The sequence below is a fragment of the Pristiophorus japonicus genome, chromosome 5, assembly GCF_044704955.1.
Source record: "Pristiophorus japonicus isolate sPriJap1 chromosome 5, sPriJap1.hap1, whole genome shotgun sequence".
NCBI classification, from domain to species: Eukaryota; Metazoa; Chordata; class Chondrichthyes; family Pristiophoridae; genus Pristiophorus; species Pristiophorus japonicus.
In genome coordinates, this window is record NC_091981.1 from 23,632,602 (window position 1) to 23,648,552 (window position 15,951).

General features: G+C 42.6%; 1 protein-coding gene across 1 annotated transcript in view; it reads left to right on the forward strand.

Annotated features, from left to right (window-relative positions):
* LOC139264246 (regulation of nuclear pre-mRNA domain-containing protein 1B-like) overlaps positions 1–15,951 on the forward strand; it is a 49,892-nt gene that overhangs the window by 8,008 nt on the left and 25,933 nt on the right. The gene's annotated exons all lie outside the window — the stretch shown is intronic.

Below are 15,951 nucleotides of genomic sequence, written 5' to 3' on the forward strand. Positions count from 1 at the left end.
TCCAGCTCAGATGGATGGGATGACCATCTTGGCCTGTTCTTCAGCACTTACCAAAGATGGGACTGTCTTTAAAAATAATTTTTCAAGGCTCAAAACATAGCGCCATTTATCTGAGCCATAAAGATCAGGTTTCAAGTTTAATCCTTAGTTTGTACTGAATTGTCTTATGTTAGCTGGGGCAGTGATAGGATACTACAGTCCGTCTCCGTGCCTCTGAGCTAGGCAAGCTACAATTAGCCAAAGTTCGCGCCCCTGATTTTCTATTCAGCAACTCCTGCACACACTGGGTGAGAACAATTTTAAGATCGACTGTGATGTTTTCTGCAGTCAGCTAGCCTGTCGATACCCACCATCCAGGCTCTGGTGAATAGCGGCCATTTGGGTGAGATACCAAAAGATGATGCCAATCTTCCCTCTTTTTGCGGGGGGTTACGTGCGGCCCCTTTAACGGGCTGCGCGACCCATTCAAATTTCCGCGCATGCCCGATTTATCCATTATAAAGCCAGCATGCAGCCTGCGCGGGACCTCCAGACCGTTGTGTGGCCACACAGCTTAATGGGAACATTGCTGGCTGCTAATTGTAAACATTCCAGTAAGTGGATCAATGCCTAGAGGAAGGAAAATAATTGATAAAAATCAAAATCTCAATTGAATTTTACAGTGAACAGTTTTGTTACACTGCCCCTGTGTTCCCAAGAAAACGCTATAAGTTTTCATAACTCTATAACTGCATGTTAACTTAAAAAATGGCTGCGTGGTGATGTATAATTTCTTTCTGTTTGCTCAGAGCAACCCTGATAATTGTCCAGATTTTATCATTGATATGAATGAGCCTGTCTGGCTGATGGCAGACATGCTGTGGATGTGCTGAGTTTGGAGATGTTTCCTGAGCACATTTATTTGTGGGAACAAAGTGTTTTTCCTACATTGTTGGCCATCCATTTTGAGAGTTGATATGCTTAAACATCCAAGCGCATTAAAATAGCAGCTGCTACAGTTCTATTGAGCACTGAAGTGGTGTGATAATAGATTTTAATCTAACCTTTTAGCTTTGGCATTCAGTGTAATTTTTCAGTCTAGCCTAGATTGTGTATTTGTTAGACGATCCCAAACAGCTTGAGTCAATTCACTATATATAAAATGTTTCCATAATATGGCATTCACATTTTGTAACAAAAGTAGATGTGAACATTAGGGAGTATTCTGTTTCTGAAGTGAAGATTAATAATTGGAGCAGTTTTCAAGTAATCCTGAACTGTATTTAATGGGTACAATAAGGCTGTAAGTGCTTAAGAAATTTTTAACATTTCTTTGCACTATACCTTACAAGAGCATATTCCACCAACAACAATGTAAATTAATTAGTGACCAGTATTGTATGTCTTATTTAAAAATATATACTTTACTGTTTGCTTTAATGTATATAGCAAGACTGAAACAAGTGTTTCAGTCATGACTGCGCAGAGATTTTTATTTCAAGTTGGTTAATATTTTGTTTTGTGTGAGTGGTACAATTATCTTTAATTGGAAAGGGAATACTGCTTGATTTGCACAATGTAACCCCCTCCCTATTTGATCATTTGAACTGATAGGATCTTTCCTTTAACAGCTATTCAATGCAATCTATAAGTCACTCAATTTCTGAAATATATAATCTTTGCTTTAAACCTTTTCTTTACAGCACGAAAATAGTTTAGAAAATTGAATGTGACTGTTTACCATCCAGGCATATTTTATGTTACTCTTTGGTGTGGGTTTTAAAGAATTGAAATTATTTCTGGCATATCCACATTTAAGCATTTTGTAAACTCTTGATACTTAATACAGGAAAACCATGCCGTTTGGCATTAAAGCAAGGTGTTGTCTACCTTGTCAGGTGGCTGTTAAAAATCCCATGCACTATTCAAAGAACAGAGTTCTCCCAGTCTCCTGGCCAACATTTCTCCCTCTTTCAATACCACCAAAGTTGCATTACTGTTTGTGAGGCCAACCACATTTGCCTACTAAATAATTCCTTATATGCGAAGCATTTAGGATGTCATGGGTCATGTGATAAAGTGCCACTCATGAACTTTGTCCCATTTGGAATTTTTAAAACCCATCTTCCATTCCACGGCTGCATTACACAACTGGTTCCTTTCTTCTCGTGTAGTTGCTTAAATTAAAAAAAAAAATAATAATATCTATACCTCTTCAACTGTCAGTGACTTTTTTTGATGCACTGAATTACTGATAGCTGGTTGATTAATCACACCCCAGATTAAATTCAAGAAGCAGCTACAAGTAATTCTATGTGAATACAAGATTTTATCCAAAATATTTATGTAATTTTTTAAAATACAAGAGATGGGATAGCACGATACATGTTGTCAAATAGAAACACTTGGATCTCCAGAAGTTAAGGTCCAAGCCGCACAAGGATAACAATATTCTATTTCTGACTTTGATAGGTTGTGTCTGTAGATTTGTAAACACTGCCAAGAGATTGCATCTAACTAGGTAACCTAATCTCAACAATGCTTCAGAAGAAACAGGCAACGGATGGGAATACCGCTATAGTTTATTGGTTATGACCTGGACTTAGGAGCTCCAATATAGTAGATAGGGAAACTGTTGGCACTGGGAGAAGGGTCGATAACCAGAGGTCACACATTTAAAATAATTGGCAAAATAACCAAGTGGGAGATGAGAATATTTTTATGCAGTTATGATCTGGAATCCACTGCCTTAATGAGTGGTGCAAGCAGATTCAATGTAACTTTCAAAAAGGGAATCGGATATGTTCTTGAAAATGAAAATTTGCTGGGCTATGGAGAAAGAGCCAGGGGAGTGGACCTAATTGGATAGCTCCAAGAGCCGGCACAGGCACAGTGGGCTGAATGATCTCCTATGCTGCATGATTCTACTGGGGAAAGCAATCATTGGAGAGGAGATAAATATTTAGGCTATAATCAAGCCAGACTGTTAACGACCTGACATTTGTGTCTTCGCAGTATGAACTTCCTGCTATCGCTAGGTCAGTTAGTCTCTACAAAAATATAAACTGATAAGTGCATGCACGAGAGTGAAACAATTTGTTTTGCAAGCAGACTGCATTTACTTTTTGAATTTGTGTAATTTCCTTACATATAATGACTCTTGTCTCAGCTGCCTTGTCTCGATCCATGAGATTTGCAATGTCCAGATCACTTCTGCGAATGTAAGACTTGTTGCTTCCGGCTCAGTTGTTAGGCACTTCCCCCATCCCGCTCATTTTCTGAAAGTGGGAACCCCTAGTGGTAGGATTCTATTTCTGCCAACAACTTCCCTATACCTCACTCAAGTAACCTTTTCCATCTGTAAACATAGTCAGCACAGCCAGATCAGCCATGATCTTGTTGAATGGCGGAGCAGGCTCGAGGGGCTAGATGGCCTACTCCTATTCCTAATTCTTATGTTCTTATGTTATAAGTGTTAGAAGGCTGTTTGTGGGGAAAGCAGAAAAGATCACCGCTCTGTCCAAAGCTGACCCCTCTCAATAGGCACATGCACGTTCCAGAAAGGTGACTGGGTAGTGATCGAGACCTAGAACCTTTTTTTTTTTCTCTGTACCTAACTGCCTTAGCCCTGGGATACGAGTATTGTCCAGCACTAAGCCACTAGAAAAGTACTGCTTGGGTTAAGCGACCTCCCCTCTGATCATTTTGTTTCCACTTGGCGTTGCACCTGATCATAGAATCCTAGAAATTTACAGCACAGAAGGAGGCCTCTCGGCCCATAGTGTCTGCGCCGGCCAACAAAGAGCTATCCAGCCTAACCCCACTTTCCAGCTCTTGGTCCGTAGCCTTGTAGGTTACGGCAATGCTCAGCAATTTGCCATTTAAAGAAGCCTGAACACTTGTATCTGCATAATCTGAATCTCTTGGTCTGTGCACGATACAGTGATGTGTTACATCATCTGCTAGTCCAACAATACAAATCTGCAATTGTAAACTATCAAATTCACATTACCAACTTTAAGCAGCCGTCAGCTTTCAGTTTTCAGTAGTTAATGCTATAGTGTGGGTCTTGTAACATCATTGGTATGGAGCAGACCGACTGCTGGCATCCACTGGAATGTTTTTATTATTGACAATATCATAACTCGGGCATGTGCCCAAACTTCAGAGTCTGTCGGAGGCAGTTGGTGCAGTTTAAATTTTGTTTCCCGGAGCATTTTGGCAGAAAGCGGGTTGAAGCCAATATTCTAAGACCATCTTGAAAATCTACTTCATAAAAGGATTTGCCCCTGTTAACTGCTAAGGAATTGATATCGAACTATTTTGACTTGTCCTCTTCAAGCCGTGGCTTCCACTTGAGAAAGTACTGGTGCTGGTGTTGCCCCCTAGTGGTCGTGTGCTTTGCAGTCCAAGCAGCAGCCACTTTTAGATCATCATCATCATCATAGGCGGTCCCTCGAACGAGGATGACTTTTAGATCAGCCACCAATGGAAGGGAGAGGTATAAGGATAAGCTAACTTTTACTCCTCGGTGCTTCCTGGGAAGTACAATTTTAACTCCAATGCCGTTTTTTGATGGATTTGTCCCCTTTTTTTTCTTCCCCCCCCCAAATATTTTGTTGCAGGTTAATCCAGAATCACTGACCCATTGGAGTTCCCTTCCTCCCAGGGGGTTTTGCTGGATTTCTCCTGAAACCTAGGCTTGCCCATAGATTTGGTTTCTAAATGTCTGAGACAATTTTCCTTAGCCTGGGTTAAAGTAGACAAATATACGGTCACTGTGGCACTGACTTTCTTCGATTCCGTGTCGTGGATTTCTAAATGATATCCCAAATGCACAACTAAACAAAAATAACCCTGTACCTCTGAGAAGAAACCCAAGAAATTGGAAGCTTGAAGCAGAAGGGGTACTGTTGAGGCACTTTATAAATGAGAATTGTTACCTATTCCAAAGTCAAGTAATATTTTCTAACTATCAAAATTCAACTTGGTTGTTTAGAATCCAGGTGCATCCTTCTGACCTGTTAACCATTGTCTCAAACCACAAAGTCACGGTTTGCATCTCTCTCCCTGGCCATTAACCAGACTGTTCGTAACATTGACATCCTGAGCTTCCGACCACATACCCTCCCCATCACCGCCTGTCTCCACCTCTAACCTCCCCAGTCTTGACCTCTGCCTCAGCTCATCTGCTGCTAAAACCCGCATCCAGGACTCTGTTTCCTCTAGACTTCGCTATGCCAATGCTCTTCTGGCCGGTCTCCCATCAACCACCCTCCATAAACTTGGGGTAATCCAAAACGGCCGCCCGTATCCTAAATCGCGTTAGGTCCTGTTCACCCATCACGCCTGTGCTTGGCTCTTGGTCCGGCAACATCTCTATTTTAAAATTCTCATTCTTGTGTTCAAATTCCTCCATGGCCTCACCCTCTTTCTCTGTAACCTCTTCCAGCCCTACAACGCTCCGACATCGCTGCACCCCTCCAATCCTGACCTTTTGCAAATTGCTAGTTTCCTTTGCCCCACCATTGGCAGCCTTGCCTTCAGCTACTTAAGCCCTAAGCTTTGGAACTCTCTCCCAAACCTTGTCGCCTCTCTACCTCTCCTTTTTAAGTCGTTCTTAAAAGCTACCTCATTGACCAAGCTTTTGGTCACCTGTCCTAATATCTCTATGTGGCTAGGTATTAAATTTTGACAATGCCCTATATAAATGCAAGTTGTTGATTTAAAGCAGTCTGGAATTAATTAGTGACTGTATTCATGTGTTACTCGTGGAAAGACTTGGCACAGGATCTGTGTAGATAGAAAGAAAGACTTGGATTTATATAGTGCCTTTCACGACCATCGGATATCTCCAAAGTGTTTTACAACCAATTAAGTACTTTTTTTTTGAAGTGTAGTCACTGTTGTAATGCAGCAGCCAATTTGCGCACAGCAAGCTCCCACAAACAGCAATGTGATAACCAGATTATTTTTTTTGCAGAGTTGATTGAGAGATACATATATGCCAGGACACCAGGGATAACTCCCCTACTCTTCGAAATAGTGCCATTGGATATTTTGTATCCACCTGAGAGAGCAGACGGGGCCTCGGTTTAACGTCTCATCCAAAAGACGACACCTTCAACAATGCAGCACTCCCTCAGCCTAGATTTTTTTTTTGTGCTCAAGTCCCTGGAGTGGGACTTGAACCCACAACTTTCTGACCCAGAGGCGAGTGTGCTACCCACTGAACCACAGTTAACACTACAATAATGTGTTGTGGATCAACACAACACGTTTTTCACTTAACAGTCTGACCACACATGCTCTAGACAAATCCTATGTAACGAACGTTCACTCAGTAAGCCTTGTGTCGATTGTGTGTATGTTTATGCTCCATTATAGAGGCTTTTGAATTGATAGTGAAGTGAAATTTCTTCACTGGACTTGATTTTGGACGACAGTGCAGTGTTTTTGGATGTTGTAATTAATCCTTTAAAAGAAATTCTTCAGATATAATTCCTAGCTCACTAAGAGAAAAGGCTACAGCACTCCGATCCTACCACCATGTCCCTGTTCAAAATGATTCATACCCATGAAGACCATTACCTTTTATGAAATAAATAGCAAACTAAAGGTTCTGTAAATATTCTGTATAATATATATTTGGGACACATAATCCTTAAAGAAGCAGTATTCCACTGTTTTAAAAAGTTGCCTGGATATTGAGACTGGCTGACCAATCTGTTGAGAATTGTTTTCTCACCTTGCTGTGATTAAAAAATAGCCCTGTATTTATTGACCTCACTGCCCTTGCAAGGACTCCATGCTGCTATCTCATTAAAATAAGGTGCATGTTAAACATGATTTATAAAACTTGTAGAATGCATTTCTCTTCCTAGAAAACCACCAGTTTAAATTTTTTTTTTAGCAACTGGGTTAACACTAACAAAACTAATTTTGTTTAGAATCTTTACAGCTGAAAGAGAAAGAAAGAAAGACTTGCATTTACCATAGCACTTTTCACAACCACCGGATGTCTCAAAGCGCTTTGCAGCCAATGAAGTATTTTTAGAGTGTAGTCACTGTTGTAATGTAAGAAACGCGGCAGCCAATTTGCACACAGCAAGTTCCCACAAACAGCAATGTGATAATGACCAAATAATCTGTTTTTGTTATGTTGATTGAGGGATCAGTATTGGCCAGGATACCGGGGATAACTCCCCTGCTCTTCTTTGAAATAGTGCTATGGGATCTTTTACATCCACCTGAGAGGGCAGACGGGGCCTTGGTTTAACATCTCATCTGAAAGACGGCACCTCCGACAGTGCAGCACTCCCTCAGCACTGCACTGGAGTGTCAGTCTAGATTTATGTGCTCAAGTCCTTGGACTGGGATTTGAACCCACAACCGTCTGACTCAGAGGCGAATCTGCTACCCACTGAGCCACAGCTGGCACTGTGACAAGAGAGAGAATGTGTTTATGCCATCAAAATCTGTCTGGGATTAGATACCAGGCCCAAATGTGACAGTGCACTGGGCTGCCCAAACCCCCACATTTGGCTATTGTTTTAGACAGATCCTGGAAGTAATCATCACCATCAGTTCTGATCAAGATGCCAGTCAATCTGCTGTGTTGCACGCAGGTAGTAAAGACCAAATGAAGTCGTCAGGCCTTGTAAGATCTGGGGGCGGCCTGTCTTATGAAGAAAGGTTGAGCAGTTTGGGCCTCATCATCATAGGCAGTCCCTCGGAATCGAGGAAGACGTGCTTCCACTCCTAAAGTGAGTTCTTTGGTGGCTGAACAGTCCAATACGAGAGCCACAGACCCTGGTACAAGTGGGACAGACATTTGTCGAGGGAAGGGGTGGGTGGGACTGGTTTGCCGCGCGCTCCTTCTGCAGCCTTCATGCTCTCGCCGTTGAGACTCGAAGAGCCTATACTCATTGGAGTTTAGAAGAATGAGAGGTGATCTTATTGAAATGTATCAGACTCTGAAGGGGTGTCAGAAGATGCAGAGCGAATGTTTCCCCTGTGGGGGAATCTAGAACTAGGAAGTGTAGTTTCAGAATAAGGGGTCATCCATTTAAAACGTAAATGAGGAATTTCTTTGAGGGTTGTGAATCTTTGGCATTCTCTGCCCCAGAGAGTTGTGGAGGCTGTCATTGAATATATTTAAGGTGGAAATAGACAGATTTTTGAATGATAAAGGAGTCCAGGATTATGGGGAGCATTAAGGAAGTAGAGTTGAGGCCATGATCAGATCAGCCATGATCTTATTGAATGGCAGAGCAGGCTCGAGGGGCCAAATGGCCTACTCCTGTTCCTATTTCTTATGTAGAGGATAGGATGAAGAAGATTTCTGGGGGGAGGGGGTGGTGGGGGAAGAGAAGAGTGGAGAGGAAGGAGCAGGAGGGGTAAGAGGAGAAGCTGCAAAGATGGGGAGAGGACATGGGTGGAGAAATGCATGGAAACTATCTCTGTTGGCCATCGGTGCTGGCTAACTCTTGTCCGTGGAAGGAATGAGGAGGCTTTAGATGACTCATACACTTAACCGGGGGAAAGGTAGAGGTAATCTAGCAAACTCTGTTGTCGGGAGCTGGCATTATCTCACGTGGGGGCGGCTTGGTAACCTACTTAGCTGGAAGGGGCTATGCCAAACTGCCATTGGTGGGCCAACAGAGTGTGCCGAAATCTGGGAACAAGCATCTCTGTTTCGGTGGGGCATAACCAAAGCCCGGAAAGTCTTCATGTGTAGGGGAGGAGCCAGTCGATGTGAGGAGCTAGCACCGTTACATTCTACTCTCAAACAGACTATGCACAGGTGCTTGCTGGTCAGTTGTATCAATAAAACTCACCAAAGAGATTTTTTAATACATAATCGAAGTGCAAGGTGAGAATCATTTAAGAGACGATAATAACGGGCTTGAAGGAAGAGCCAATGTACCTAAAAAAAGATTTTGCAAAGACAGGGTGGGCTTCTACAGAAAAATAACTTTTTTTTCATTTTAGAATACATTTTAATTGAAATTCATCACTGACCGCTGGTTCTCTAAATCTGGACACGGGTACAGGGAAAATATGTTGGTGGACATCCACCTTGTAGTTTCTGTTTGTAGATGTATGCTGACTCACTAACGCTAAGTACAGTGACAACTACTGCTGTTTGGACCTAATGTTGCATTAAATGACTTGTAACATTGTAAAGGTTGTTCACAACTCCACCCAAAGGCATAACCGACATTACGGGTACATTTTACAATTACAGTCCAGAGGAGCAATTGATTTTGTAAAGAAAGACTTGCATTTATATAGTGCTTTTCATGACCTCAGGACATCCAAAAGTGCCTTACATCCATGAAGTACTTTCGTAGTCACTGTTGCAGGAAACACAGCAGCCAATTTCGCACATAGCAAGGTCCCACAAACAGCAATGTGATAATGACCAGATAATCTTTGTGATGCTGATTGAGAGATAAATATGGGCCACGACATTGGGAAGAACTCCCCTGTTCGTTGAATAGTGCCATGGGATCTTTTGCGCCCACCTGAGAGGGCCAAACGGGCCTCGGTTTACCTTCACATCTGAACGACGGCACCTCCAACAATGGAGCACTCCCTCTACTGCACTGAAATGTCGGCATCGATTATATGCTCAAGTCTCTGGAGTGGGGCTTCAACTCGCTACCCACTGAGCCATTTTATCTTAGGACCGACCCAGAGATTTTAATATATAACTAGTTGATCTCCCATTGTGTTCGACATGAATGTCAAGACCAAATTTGAGTAAAGCAGCATTAGTGGGGAGGAGGAGAACTGGACCTAGGCAGGGGTAGAGACGAGAAAGGAGGCAGCTAGAGAGGGGAGGTGCTGACGGGGAACATAGGAGGGGAGGTGCTGACGGGGAACATAGGAGGGCAGGGTGGGGAAATGGGCAGATGGGGGTGGAGGTACAAAAGGCAGGGAAGCTCGGGGACTCTGGTAAGCTATGCTTTCATTCTTCAGGGCCAGGGTATCAGCTCAACATTGGGAGAGGGGGTGGGAAGCTGGGGGGAGAGCTTCCCTTCCCACTGTTAAGTCCACAGTACAATCTCAGTGGAAGGGAGGGGTGCAATTGGCTCCCATTCCTGCCCAAACCTGAATTTCGTCCACGCATGAGTTGGGGTTGGGGGAAGGGGGTTGAATATTCAAGCACGAATGCAGGGAATGGAGAAGAACAGAAACATAGATAAAGCGGGAGTGGAACTTGATGGTGGGATAACAGTCAAGTAGGGAGTATGACCTTTGTGGACGTATGTGTGGAAATTTCATGTGGTTACATTGATTGGTGGCTGTGTTAAAGTTGAAATTCACCCATGATCTTATTGAAAGACGGAGCAGGCTCAAAGGGCTGTATGGCCTGCTCCTGCTCCTAATTCTTATGTTCTTATGATCATGTACAAATGACAAGTAATTTTACTCAGATTTTGACTTCATGACCGTGGTGTCCCATGATGTGGGTTAACAGTTTCCTAGCGCTTTGTGATGCAACTGCATACTGACTCTTGGGAACAGAATACTGTACCAGTAAATGGGTTTTGCAACTGATGTTACAAGACAACATTTTTAACATTGTAATGGCCTATTGCATCACCACCTACAGACATGACTGATATTGCAAATATATGTGGACACTTCCTATAGAGGAAACCTGACAATTTTCCAAACATTTTGAAATGGAATGTTACAACCCACCCAGCAATTTTAATATATAATAGATATTCTTAGTTTTTAACATTAGCTGTAGCACCCGCTACGTAATCTTTTTTGCCCAATAATTAAGAATCGGTTTTGTGTAGAGCAAAAAAAAAATCAGTTGCCGTGGATTTACACCCACAGAACTACTTACATAACAATTGCATGACCCACAGCACAACTCTGAGAATGCGTACAGTTGTCTGTCCAGCCCCATCAACAGTGAAGTTTCAATCGACTCCACACTGCATCACATTTAATTGAGGTAGCTGAGGAGTTGTGCATTTCCATTGCAGTTTTCTGTCAGTTATATTAGATAATACATTAGATAATGTGTTTTGTTTGCAAAAAATAATTTCCGTGTGTGGTAGTCTCCTGCTGTAGCATGCCAGGGCATTGTAGATCATTTCATTGTTCACTGGAGAATTAATTGGTATTGTTATTAATCAGTGCCATGCCACACTTGCAAGATGTGTCCTTGCATACAGAATAAAGCAGACCCTGTGGGTTCAGTAATATTCCAGCATAGTTAAAAGCACCATTGCCTTGTGCCATACTAGATTACCAGATTCTTGATCTATCACTGCTTTGAATTTATTATTACATGTATAAATGGTCAGTATGGTTCAGAATGTATTATCTATTTATAAAGAAAGGGGAAAATACATTTTTGTAGCACCTTTCATGTCCAGAGCCAATGAAGTAGTTTTGAAGTGTTGTCACTTATAATGTAGCTTACACACAAACAATGAGATAAATGACAAGCTAACCCTGATTGTGATGTTAGAAACATAGAAAATAGGTGCAGGAGCAGGCCATTCGGCCCCTCTAGCCTGCACCGCCATTCAATGAGTTCATGGCGTAACATGCAACTTCAGTACCCCATTCCTGCTTTCTCACCATACCCCTTGATTCCCCTAGTAGTAAGGACTTCATCTAACTCCTTTTTGAATATATTTAGTGAATTGGCCTCAACAACTTTCTGTGGTAGAGAATTCCACAGGTTCACCACTCTCTGGGTGAAGAAATTCCTCCTCGTCTCGGTCCTAAATGGCTTCCCCCTTATCCTTAGACTGTGTCCCCTGGTTCTGGACTTCCCCAACATTGGGAACATTCTTCCTGCATCTAACCTGTCTAACCCCGTCAGAATTTTAAACGTTTCTATGAGGTCCCCTCTCATTCTTCTGAACTCCAGTGAATACAAGCCCAGTTGATCCAGTCTTTCTTGATAGGTCAGTCCCGCCATCCCGGGAATCAGTCTGGTGAACCTTCGCTGCACTCCCTCAATAGCAAGAATGTCCTTCCTCAGGTTAGGAGACCAAAACTGTACACAATACTCCAGGTGTGGCCTCACCAAGGCCCTGTACAATTGTAGCAACACCTCCCTGCCCCTGTACTCAAATCCCCTCGCTATGAAGGCCAACATGCCATTTGCTTTCTTAACCGCCTGCTGTACCTGCATGCCAACCTTCAATGACTGATGTACCATGACACCCAGGTCTCTTTGCACCTGCCCTTTTCCTAATCTGTCACCATTCAGATAATAGTCTGTCTCTCTGTTTTTACCACCAAAGTGGATAACCTCACATTTATCCACATTATACTTCATCTGCCATGCATTTACCCACTCACCTAACCTATCCAAGTCACTCTGCAGCCTCATAGCATCCTCCTCGCAGCTCACACTGCCACCCAACTTAGTGTCATCCGCAAATTTGGAGATACTACATTTAATCCCCTCGTCTAAATCATTAATGTACAGTGTAAACAGCTGGGGCCCCAGCACAGAACCTTGCGGTATCCCACTAGTCACTGCCTGCCATTCTGAAAAGTCCCCATTTACTCCTACTCTTTGCTTCCTGTCTGACAACCAGTTCTCAATCCATGTCAGCACACTACCCACAATCCCATGTGCTTTAACTTTGCACATTAATCTCTTGTGTGGGACCTTGTCGAAAGCCTTCTGAAAGTCCAAATATACCACATCAACTGGTTCTCCCTTGTCCACTCTACTGGAAACATCCTCAAAAAATTCCAGAAGATTTGTCAAGCATGATTTCCCTTTCACAAATCCATGCTGACTTGGACCTATCATATTACCTCTTTCCAAATGCACTGCTATGACATCCTTAACAATTGATTCCATCATTTTACCCACTACCGATGTCAGGCTGACCGGTCTATAATTCCCTGTTTTCTCTCTCCCTCCTTTTTTTAAAAAGTGGGGTTACATTGGCTACCCTCCACTCCATAGGAACTGATCCAGAGTCAATGGAATGTTGGAGAATGACTGTCAATGCATCCGCTATTTCCAAGGCCACCTCCTTAAGTACTCTGGGATGCAGTCCATCAGGCCCTGGGGATTTATCGGCCTTCAATCCCATCAATTTCCCCAACACAATTTCCCGACTAATAAGGATTTCCCTCAGTTCCTCTTCCTTACTAGACCCTCCGACCCCTTTTATATCCGGAAGGTTGTTTGTGTCCTGCTCAGTGAATACCGAACCAAAGTACTTGTTCAATTGGTCTGCCATTTCTTTGTTCCCCGTTATGACTTCCCCTGATTCTGACTGCAGGGGACCTACGTTTGTCTTTACTAACCTTTTTCTCTTTACATATCTATAGAAATTTTTGCAATCCGTCTTAATGTTCCCTGCAAGCTTCTTCTCGTACTCCATTTTCCCTGCCCTAATCAAACCCTTTGTCCTCCTCTGCTGAGTTCTAAATTTCTCCCAGTCCCCGGGTTCGCTGCTATTTCTGGCCAATTTGTATGCCACTTCCTTGGCTTTAATGCTATCCCTGATTTCCCTTGATAGCCACGGTTGAGCCACCTTCCCTTTTTTTATTTTTACGCCAGACAGGAATGTACAATTGTTGTAGTTCATCCATGCGGTCTCTAAATGTCTGCCATTGCCCATCCGCAGTCAACCCCTTCAGTATCATTCGCCAATCTATCCTAGCCAATTCACGCCTCATACCTTCAAAGTTACCCTTCTTTAAGTTCTGGACCATGGTCTCTGAATTAACTGTTTCATTCTCCATCCTAATGCAGAATTCCACCATATTATGGTCACTCTTCTCCAAGGGGCCTCGCACAACGAGATTGCTAATTAATCCTCTCTCATTACACAACACCCAGTCTAAGATGGCCTCCCCCCTAGTTGGTTCCTCGACATATTGGTCGAGAAAACCATCCCTTATGCACTCCAGGAAATCCTCCTCCACCGTATTGCTTCCAGTTTGGTTAACCCAATCTATGTGCATATTAAAGTCACCCATTATAACCATGTTGGTTGAGGGTTACGTGTTGGGTAGGACAGCTTCCTTAAAGTGCCATGAGAACCTTTTCATCCACCTGAGATGGGGAAAATGAGGCCTTGGTTTAACATCTCATCTGAAATATGGCATCTTACCAGTACTGCACTGAAGCATCAGCCTAGGTTACGTGCTTAAATCACTGGAGTACGATTTGACTCACAGGTTTCTGACTTGGAGGTCAGTGTGCTATCACTGAGCCCAGGCAGATGCCTATTGGCTGTATGAGTAAAGTAAGGAAATAGTGATATTTAGTAGTTGGACCTGCATATACATTTTTTTCTCTTAATTTCCATTCAAATTTTTCCTCGGATTTTGTGGATGATGCTTCTCTAGAAATTTAGAGCGGATTTTAATTGGCCACCGCGCAAACGACAAGCATACCTCTTCCAATATAATACTTGCTGCACACTGTCATGCTGTCAGAAGCACTGCCACTTACCGAGTTGTGAACTATATTTATGGAATACATGGAATAGTATAATTCTGCTGCATCATGGAAGGGTAGGACTTGTATTAACAGTTGGAGATCTCGTGTATTGTCAAAGCTAAATATTTCGCAAAAGATAGGAAGAATCACCTTGTGCAGCTCCAAGGAGTTAATGTTACATTGATAGTGACAAGTCTAAGGGTAGGCCCACTTGTACTCTTGATTGGGCAGAGTCAATAGTTTCGTGGAGAAAGCAGAAGAAAATATTACATTTTTTTAGAAAGAGGTTTCTTGCACACACCCCTTCCAAAAAAAAACATGGCAGTAATAATAAGTATATATTACTGATGTCCTGCAATTCCTTTTTCCTCATCTACTACTTGAAAGAATATGGATAACTATAAATCTCTGTGCAGTAAGCAATTTTATTTCTGGATGGAGAAGGTCATTTAAAAAAAAAAATACATTCTTGGGATGTGAGCATCACAGGCAAAGCTGGCATCTATTGCCCATGCCTAGCTGCCCTGATAGTTCGATGCAACTGAGTGGATTGCTAGGCCATTTCAGAGGGCAGTTAAGAGTCAACCATGTTGGCTTTTAACAATGCAAATTCTCAAGCTGCCACGGTGACATTTGAACTTGCATTTTCTAGATTTAGTCCAAGGCTCAGATTACTAGTTCAGTAACAAAGAATGTACATTTATATAGCACCTTTCACAATCTCAGGATGTCCCAAAGTGCTTTACAGTCATTGAAGTACTTTTAGAGTATAGTCACTGTCGTAATGTAGGAAATGCGGCAACCAATTTGTGCACCGCACGCTCCCACAAACAGCAATGTGATAATGACCAGGAGATCTGTTTTAGTGACGTTGGTTGAGGAACAAATATTGGCCAGGCCACTGAGGAGAGCTCTCCTGCTCCTGTTTGAAATAGTGCCATGGGATCGTTTGCGTCCACTTGTAAGGACAGACGGAGCCTTGGTTTAACGTCTCATGCGAAGGACGGGCGCACATATCCACTGACCTGCTGTACCCTTCAATGATTTTACCCAGGGCAGCACTCAATGTTGTAATCTTTAACACTCAAGAAGAGCAGATTTCCCAACCTCTGCTGTTAATGATTAAAAATGGTGGAAAGAGGAGAATTAGCAACGTTGATTCATTTGCTGGGACAGCCAACAGCAGCACCACTCCCAGCCAATATCAAAGAAAAGAAAGAACCTTTTTATTTATTTAGAGACTTTCACATCCTCTGGATGTACCAAAGTGTTTTAGTTGCCTGTTGCATATTCGGCAAATGTGGCAGCCAATTTGTGAACAGCAAGATCCTACAACAGCAATGCAATGAATGATCAGTAATTTGGAGTTATTGATTGCAAAATATTTGCCAGCGCAAATACCCAGGCTATCTTCAAGGGCTTTGGTTTAATGGCTCTATAAATATCCTGTGACAGTGCAGCATTCTGTGGTACTGCAGCCCAGCTTGTGTGTGTTAGTCCTTTAGTGAGGG